Source organism: Gorilla gorilla, chromosome 6 (assembly GCF_029281585.2).
Source record: "Gorilla gorilla gorilla isolate KB3781 chromosome 6, NHGRI_mGorGor1-v2.1_pri, whole genome shotgun sequence".
Taxonomy (NCBI): Eukaryota; Metazoa; Chordata; class Mammalia; order Primates; family Hominidae; genus Gorilla; species Gorilla gorilla.
In genome coordinates, this window is record NC_073230.2 from 92,451,109 (window position 1) to 92,460,597 (window position 9,489).

Sequence of the window (9,489 nt, forward strand, 5' to 3'; positions counted from 1 at the left end):
ACTATCCCAAAGTAACAGTAAAATGCAGGTAACTTTTAAGGCAAATTGTTGCATGAAATAGTTTCATGGGTTTTTTAATGTTTGTAAATTTATTAGGTAACCCCCACTCAACCAGAACAGGTTCAAAGCAACTCCTTAAAGTACTCCATATTTTGAGGTTCCATCCATCTCTAAGACTGTCTGATTGCGATCACAGTTATGTTGCCAGAAAGCCAAGAACAAAACAGAGTTAAATCACTGTCCACCACTATCATCATGCAGACTAAGAGACATAGGGTTTAAGAAATATTAATTCAAGGCCAGGCACTGTGGCTCATGCCTGTAATCCCTGCACTTTGGGAGGCCGAGGCGGGTGGATCACGAGGTCAGGAGTTCGAAACCAGCCTGACCGACACAGTGAAACCCCGTCTCCACTAAAAATACAAAAATTAGCTGGGTGTATAAAAGCGCCTGTAATCCCAGGTACTCAGGAGGCTGAGGCAGGAGAATAGCTTGAACCCAGGAGGCGGAGGCTGCAATGAGCTGAGATCGCACCACTGCACTCCAGCCTGGGCAACAGAGTGAGACTCCATCTCAAGATAAATAAATAAATAAATAAATACGAATTCAGTTGAATTCCACAAGTGTTTTTTTATTTCTTCTTTTGTACTAGGCACTTGTAGGTACTGAATTTATAACTGAATAAGACACAGTACTTGGCCACAGGAAGTTTATAGTCTCACGTTGGAAAACGTCCTGAATAGATAACTTCAAGATGCTTTCTATAACAGTGCCTGCCATAGTTGGTACTTGTATTAGTCTCTAATTGCTGCTGCAACAAATTACCAAAATTTAGCACCTTAAAACAGCACAATTTTTTTTTTAAATGTTGTTCTGTTGCCCAGGCTTGAGTGCAGTGGCATGATCATGGCTCACTGCAGCCTCGGCCTCCCAGGCACAGGCAAAGCTCCCACCTCAGCCTCTTGAGTAGCTGTAACTATAGGTATGTGCTACCATGCTCAGGTAATTTTTGTATTTTTTGTAGAGATGGGATTTCAGGCTGTTGCCTGGGCCAGTCTTAAACTCCTGGGCTCATGTGATCCACCAGCCTCGGCCTACAAAAGTGCTGGGATTACAGGCATGAGCCACTGTGCCCGGCCAACAACACAAATTTATTATCTTACGAATTATGGAGGACAGAAATCTGAAATGGCCACAGAGGTGGTATCTGTGAGTGAAGTGAGCCAGCTGGGACCTAGGGCAGGAGGAGGGCCCATGCCCTGTATACGTGAAGAAGCTGCAACTGAGCTCCAGCCAGTTTTAGCCATGTAATATTTAGCCCAGTGTTGTTACGTATTTCCATTTTTCAAGAGGAGCTGCAAATCTGGCTATTTATATACAAATAATCAAAAACTTTAACACTGGCAACTCCTATCAAACACCTCTGTGGACCAATTTGGCCCACATTCTACTAGTTTGCAAACTCTAGTTTAAGACAAAGAAAAGACTTGGCTAATTAATCAATGGTTCTAAACCTGGAGTCTGGAATAGAATTCAGGAGTCTATGAATATGAATGGGAAAAAAAGTGTCTTACTTGAATTTATAGAACATAATTTACATATCTCTTCATACATCTCTATGTTTAAACATAGAAAATAAATACTATATCTTTATTTTACTAACCTCTAATAGAAATTTAGCATCTCATTTATGAACATCAGTCATAGACCACAGTACTATTGGGAATACCTGTAAATATCACCCATAGAAATCACAAATATTTTCATATTATACTACAGTGTTGCAGTGTCTCAAAATGTCTTCTATGCTCATCATCACTTTGAAATGGGCAATTTGTAGATCTACCCTAGATCTTGTTGTGTAATATACTAATGAAGAATCACATACAACACCATCATCATGGATTTGCTTTTATTTTAGTGTTTTGATAACTATATTTCATCATATTTGGTTACCTTTGTAATGATATTTTATTTAACAAACTTAGATTATTCTGAGATTTCAATAGATGTCATAAGACTACAAAGGGATTCATAGCACATGTGCCTCTGTCTCTATCTCTCTCTCTGTCTCACATACACACACAGACACACACGCACATACAGACACACACAGACTAACACATATACGCACCAACTCTTGAACCAAATGAGGAGAATGAAGAAGAAAGCAAGACAAAAGACTCCTCAAAAATCTTTGATTAAATGTTTGTGTGTGGCCACCTGGCCCTTGTCAATCTGTAACTGTCACTGAGGCATTCTTATTAATTCTTTGAGCCTCTCAGGTGCTGCAGTTAAATCTAATTTCAGTGACTAGGAATAACTGAGCCTTGGTCAAAAACAGAAGCCTGCTGTTGTTAAACTATATTATTAAAGTGGGCTACCCTAGGAAATGCATTTTATTCAGTAAATAAGTCACACAGGAACTTAGGCTGTATAGCTAGAGATGCTGTTCCTTTGTTTGAGATCTTGCTGGGCTGTATAGTTAGAGATGCTGTTCTTTTGTTTGAGATCTTGCTGGGCTGAGGAGCTTCTGATGGCTTGCTCGCCATCCCATTTAACCGAAGACTCTCTCTCTCTGCTGATGGATGATCACTGGTTTCTTTGCAGATCTGGGAAATGTGTTTGGCTTGCTCCCCGATATGACATGCCTGCTCAGCTTGCTGGCTTTTGCAAAGTTTAGCTCAGTTGTGGGTTTTTCTTGCTTCCAGGAGACTTGGGTTGGCTTTTCACATTCCTAGGTCTCCTGTGTCTGAAAACCTTCAGTTTGGCTTTACAAATGATCCTATAATGTAACACTAGCTCCTGAATGGTAACATAAGTTTGGTAATAATAATAAAATAGAAATAGGGAGCGATCAGATTATTAGCATGGGCATATGAATTAAGCCATATTGCAACAAATCTGTTTCAAGGGTAATAATCTTAGTTTGGACAGAATTGAATTCAAGACCTCAGTCTCGCTGGCATTTCCTACATCCACTTCCTCAAACTATGAAACTTTCCAGATATGTACTTGAATGATATATGTTTCCAACTAGACTTCATGTGGTCTTCTAAAAGGAAGTCTCCTCTCAACCTCTTTTTTCAAATGCCCTGATATTTTTTGAGTCCTAGGTAGCTGAATATCCTCCAAAGTTATATATAAGAAGGTCCCCATACCTCCGTGGTCTCCAAGGACAGAGATTATTGTTTCTTTTGTTCATCAGGTATCTCTAGCCTGGCACATGAAAGGTGTTCAAAAAATATTAGTTGGTTTAACAAATAAATGAATAAATGCAATATGAATAATTATAATTACAATTACAATACTTTCCTCAAAGATTATTGAAAGAATTATTTGAAAACATTCATGAACTTTTAAGTCTTATGAAAGTGAATAAATTGGATTCACTAGTGCCATAAACCATGCTTAATTCCACACCTTCTCTTTATGTTGTGTCCAATGAGAAGTGCAGAAAGCACATTTACACAACTCTAATCGTCTTTTGTTTATATAAAAACCTGTTTCTAAGCAAAATTATATAAGTGACATATTTCATGTTTGCTGCCATTCAAACCTCCTTTTATCAGTGCTGCTCTATTTTGAGGGGTTATCAATTTCCAGGGGCCCAAGGCCCTCAGAGAATCTTGTACATTTTACATAATTAGTTTTGAAGATTCTCTCATCCTTACTGCAGACACTGAGCATTTGCTACCATTGCCTCTTCACCATCACAACTTATCTTTCCTATCTTATATTCTTTTTTTTTTTTTTTTTTCAGACAGAGTCTCACTCTGTCACCCAGTCTGGAGTGGTGTGATCTCGGCTCACTGCAACCTCCACCTCCCAGGTTCAAGCGATTCTTCTGCCTCAGCCTCCCGAGTAGCTGGGGCTACAGGTGCATGCCACCACACCCAGCTAATTTTTGTATTTTTAGTAGAGACGGGGTTTCACCATATTGGCCAGGCTGGTCTCAAGTTCCTGACCTCATGATCCACCCACCTCGGTCTCCCAAAGTGCTGGGATTACAGGCATGAGCCACCGTGCCCAGGCTCCTATCTTATATTCTTTCTCAGCATTAAAAAGCCAACCTTAAAACTTTGTGTATGTGGTCATGTTATCAGCGGGTTACTACTTAATGTGATATTTCCCACGTGGTGTGTGTGTCTTTCATTAGGGGCAGCTACTTCAGCCCTCCTGGCAAAATGGCAGGAGAATATTGGCTCTTCCAAGAACACTTCATATGGTGCCACATTGACAGCTACCTATTTTATCTGTGCATAAATCCTGCCCCAGTAACACACACTAAGGTGCTTCTCATCTGTGCTCTAAATGGATGAGAAACTAGGTTCAGATGGTGAACTAGGAGACTCGGGCAAATTGCCCTCTCTCTCTGCCTTAGGTTCTTTACCTATAAATTGAAAAGTGGGGAAGGTAGTGCCCCAGATTTTCTCATCTTTTCTACACCTAAAACAGTAATGATTCTGAGATTCACTGGAATATGCTTCATATAAAATAAACCAGGTTAAAAGGGAAATCCTTAAGAGATACTGCTGTTTTTCTTACACTTGCCATTAGACTCTTTATGATAATAGAATAATTTAGGAGCCAAAAGTATAATATATATTTTTTGCAGTACATAAGCTTTATGAAGACAACAAAGTGATTTTTGAAGAATGACCAGCCAGGCGCTGTGGCTCACGCCTATAATCCCAACAGTTTGAGAGGCTGAGGCAGGCAGATCACTTGAGCCCAGCAATTTGAGACCAGCCTGAGCAATAGGGCAGAACCCCATCTCTACAAAAAATTCTACAAAAAAATTAGCTGGGTGTAGCGGCATGTGCCTGTGATCCCAACTTCTCAGGAGGCTGAGGTGAGAGGATCACTTCAGTAGGGAAGGTTGAGGCTGCAGTGAGCTGAGATCATGCCACTGCACACCAGGCTGGGTGACAGAGTGAAACCCTGTAAAAAAAAAAAAAAAAAAGAATGACCAAACTCATTCTCCAAAGAGAACTGAAGGATACAGATTTTACTGAACTATACAGAATATATTCCACAGTGCATTCTGATTACTGCTTTTATTTCCTCCGCTTTCAGGATCTTGTGACACCTAGAATGATTCTTCAAGCCACTTATTCTTTGTGATAATACATTTCTATCGTAGATCCAAGTATATCTAGCCTGAGCTGAGTCTTCAGCCTTATCAGGACTATCATCTTCAATGTGAGAAACAAAGATCTAAATTTCCATTTTTTTGTGGAGGAATTACTTCCTAGTTGAGATTCTTTCAACATACAAAAGCGGGAACACCATGAAACTGTCTCTTAAAAAACATAAAATATGCCTGTTGCAAGATGCGATTGGAATGTTATTATTCAATCAGTTTGTGTCCTGCATGATGAAGGCACATGTACACAGATATGTTCATCGGGGTAAGGCTAAACTGCTGCATCAAAGAGGATCTCCCACAACCAAAGCTTACAGGCTTAAAGAAACAAATAAATTGACTTTTTGGTCATGTCCCAGCCTGAGATACATGTTGCCAGATGGTACCTCTGCTGCATGGTGGCCATTTAGGAACCCAAGGGAAAGGTGGCTCACCTATGCTCAATATCTGTTCCCTAGTAACAACCTAAATTCCACGTATGAGCTTAAAAATAGACCACAAGCTGGTAATTTTACCACTTTGTAGTTTAAAATGTGATCCATAAATCCTCTTACCTCTTCGCCGTGTACATTTGCCTCTCTTTTTAAAAAAATGATGGCACAGTGACTATTTTTATGCCGTCATATGTAGCGGGCAAGCTATTGATAAAATGTAATACAATTCTCATTTTTTTAGGTTCTATTGAGGGAATTAATGAATCTGAAGATTTCCTTGTACTGTATGTATGATTCTCCTGTTCAATAAAAGATGTCAAGGATTCATAATAAAGGTCTAGGTTTTTTAACATCTTATTTGCCATTGTGTTGATACAGCAATATCAGGCTGTTCTTTCTGCAGCAGTGACCAAACTTCAAAATATAAAGGAATGTGTTCTTTTGTGTTCTGTTTTTGTTGACACTGGATTTTTGTTCTGAACAAAAATAAAAACTTTTCTTTTTTTCGGTTAAGTAGAGACTTTGACCAAAAAGAAAACATAAAAAGACAACAATATGTTGGTGTAAGCCAGGAGACAGTGGTGACTGTTTTTATTTTTATAGTGCATTATGAAAGACAGTTCTCTAAAAAGTTTGAAGGCAGCTAAGAATGAAATACTTTTAAAGATCTATGGCTCTTTTAAAGATATAATTTGGATGATCGGCATTCATCTTTGAGCGATGAAAAGTAAGTCAGTTTATACAGTAGCATATTTACCAGCCTAGAAAAGAAAAAGGTATGCTATTCACATTCATAGAATCCAAGTTTCTTTTCTGCCATGGAGAACCAAGATGTTTTATTGGTTCAAACTGTCATACAGTTTTTTCACAGGGCTAGGTCTCTTGGGCAAGGAGTCCCACAGCAGCTGAGCAAACACTCTGGAGTTATATGTAGCTCAAGACCACCACAAGGGTTGCTAGAGGAGGGCAGGCCAACCACTCTGTGGGATCTGAGGGAGTGGCTTCTGAGAATTAGATGGTCTCAGGGGCATCAGAATCCTGACTGTGCACGCCTGCCTTCAGCCTGGTGACAGATCCCCGCTAGGGTGCTGAGGCTCCTAGATCAGCAAGGTCTCACAGCCCCCCAGCCCCAATCAGGTTAAGCCTGGGATCCCCTTTCATGCCCTGTCAGACAGCCAAGACACTGACACTTGACACTTGGCCCTACCTCCCAGAGAACTGCTTCTCAGGCCTCTCATGGCTGTCCCACAGTAGTTTTGGCCCAAATCATTTCCTGCTACATTTCCTTTCCCATTGCCGTGTAGCGAAGTGTGATGGGGCATGAAAAATAGAACTGTGAGCCAAATAACACACTCTATTTGAAAGGAATGATCTGGTATCCTTCAATAAAAAATAATTGTGCTTGTAATATCAAATGTGTGGCTACAGACTTGCAAAAAACCCAAAAGACCACGGGATGGAGTGGTATAGTGGTAGGGAACAGAGAGACAAGAGATCAGAAGCGCCTGGGAAGAGAAGGTTCCTAATTAGAAGATGTGGCTCCAGTGTTCTTGAAGGCACTCAGCTATAGTCAAGGACTGTCCATGACACAAAAGGGTGAGGTGAGGTTAGTGATACATATAATTTCTGCTTACATTAAGCCTATAAAATTAATTAGCCTAATTGACTAATAATTAGTTTGTATTATTAAGGATGGTTAGAAACCAGTCTCATATCTTGTAGCATATCATTATTAACAGAAATATTTGTAAACTAAGGTTACCACATATATGAATGTATTATTAGTTCTAAATACTCTTGGAAGGTAATTCAATTGGAAAGCAGTCATTCTCTTCACTAGCATGTGCACTCATGTGCACACACACAGCACTCAAGGAAGGACTGAAAAGAGAAAGACGAGTAAGGAAAAACAACTAAGGAAAAAGTAAGGCAGAATTGGAAATCGAAACAAAATTACATCTGAAATGATGTGATTAATAAAGTAGCCAAAGAAGGGCACTCAAATATCAAAGTAATACATGAATAGAGATATTTTCCAAAACTCCAAGTAGAACATGAGAATCATTTCACTGTACAACTACAACAATATACACGCAACTAGTCTTCCTTTCTAGTCATAACAAAAATTACTTGAAACATATACAGAATGAAGGAAAGAATTCTGGTTTTGATACCGAGAATTCAAGGAGAGTAAAGTTATTTTCTCCAAAGGCTGAAAATCTTATATATATATATATATATATATATATGTGTGTGTGTGTGTGTGTGTGTGTGTGTGTGTATCAGTAGTTGCTGTATATATATATATATATATCAGTAGTTGCTGTATATATATATATATCAGTAGTTGCTGTATATATATATATATATATACACACACACATACATATGTATATATATTCTGTGAGCATATAGGTAAAATTCCTTTTATCTCTTTCATCTCGAGAGCCTGAAATAATTTAATCTTCTTGCAAAGTTTCTTAAAAAGAGACTGTAAATGTTTACATTATTAAGCATGTATTTAATGGAGAAAAACGAACAAGAACAAAAATTTCAGCTGAGGCATTTTTGCCAAGAAAAGATCTCCAGAGTGAATTTTGGGATGGCTTGGAAAAAACAGAATAAGGTAGGTTCTGTGTAGAATAATGCTATTTGGAAAATTATAACTGGATTTTAAATCTATTTTATGATAGTAACAAGTCACTTCAAATTTTTCCTTACATGGTGTTAATTAAGCTACATAAAATCAGGCTCATAAAATAAACTTTTCTTCTTTCACAATAGAAGAATCTAGCAGTTATCACTTTAACCAAGTGATCAAATATAGGATCCCCAGTAATGGAACACATTGTCATGATATGACTCTTGATGTGATGGTATTGGAAGTATATAACATAATCTATATTGTATTTTCCCAAAAATGTTTAACCTAAATATTAGCACAAGAAAACAATCAAATCCAGATTGTGGAACATTCTCTGAAACATATTGCTCTAACCCTTCAAAAATGTTAATGCCATGAAAGATAAACAGGAGAGGGAACTATTCTAGATTAAAGGAAACTAAAGATACATGACAACCATATGCAATGTGATATGGGTTGGATGTTTGTTCCCTCCAAATCTCATATTAAACTATAATCTCCCATGTTAGAGGTGGGGCCTAGTGGGAGGTGTTGGATCACAGGTGCGAATCCCTCATTAATGCCTTAGTGCCATTCTCATGATAATGAATAAATTCTCTGAGTTTGTGTGAGACCTGGTTGTTTAAAAAAATATTTCTCCCTCTCCCTCTCCCGCTCCCGCTCCCGCTCCCGCTCCTGCTCCTGCCATGTGATGTGCTGGCTCTCTTCACCTTCTGCCAGCATTGTAAGCTTCCTGAGCCCCTCACCAGAAGCAGTTGCTGACACTAGGCTTTGTATATAGCCAGTAGAACCATGAACCAATTCTAGTATATGGGTTTTCATTGTACTATTCTTTAAACTTCTCAGCATGTTTAAGATTGTTTAAGGACACTGGGTTATTAAATAGTAAATGAGGACTATTTCTCTCTTGTTTTGTGGGGGAAGGGGAAGTTTCCTGTGAAGACCAAAAAACCTGCTAGACAAATTCCATAAGAGCTGTAACACTCTGTGTTTCAGGTAATAAGTGAAGAAGGGACAATACGCTATCTCCATTTTGCAATTTCTACTATACCCTCATGGATCTAAGTGCTGAGCATGGCTGGTTATAAAATAAAAGATAATCAGATACTATATGCCTTTTAAAAGAATACACCATTACTATGAAGTAGTCTTGCCAAAAAATCAAACCTAAAATGGACCAAAGACCTAGGTCAGTCATTTGCAAACATCAGTGGGATTAGGAGAACCCAAAAGGCTTGTTAATTCAGATTGCTGGACTGCAA

General features: G+C 38.6%; 1 non-coding gene across 1 annotated transcript; it reads right to left on the reverse strand.

The window, feature by feature from the left end:
* Positions 1 to 9,149: 9,149 nt before the first annotated feature.
* Positions 9,150 to 9,213, reverse strand: LOC115935462 (U7 small nuclear RNA). Its single transcript, XR_004071090.1, has one exon. It is a non-coding gene; the product is annotated as a U7 small nuclear RNA (small nuclear RNA).
* Between the last annotated feature and the right edge of the window lie 276 nt (positions 9,214 to 9,489).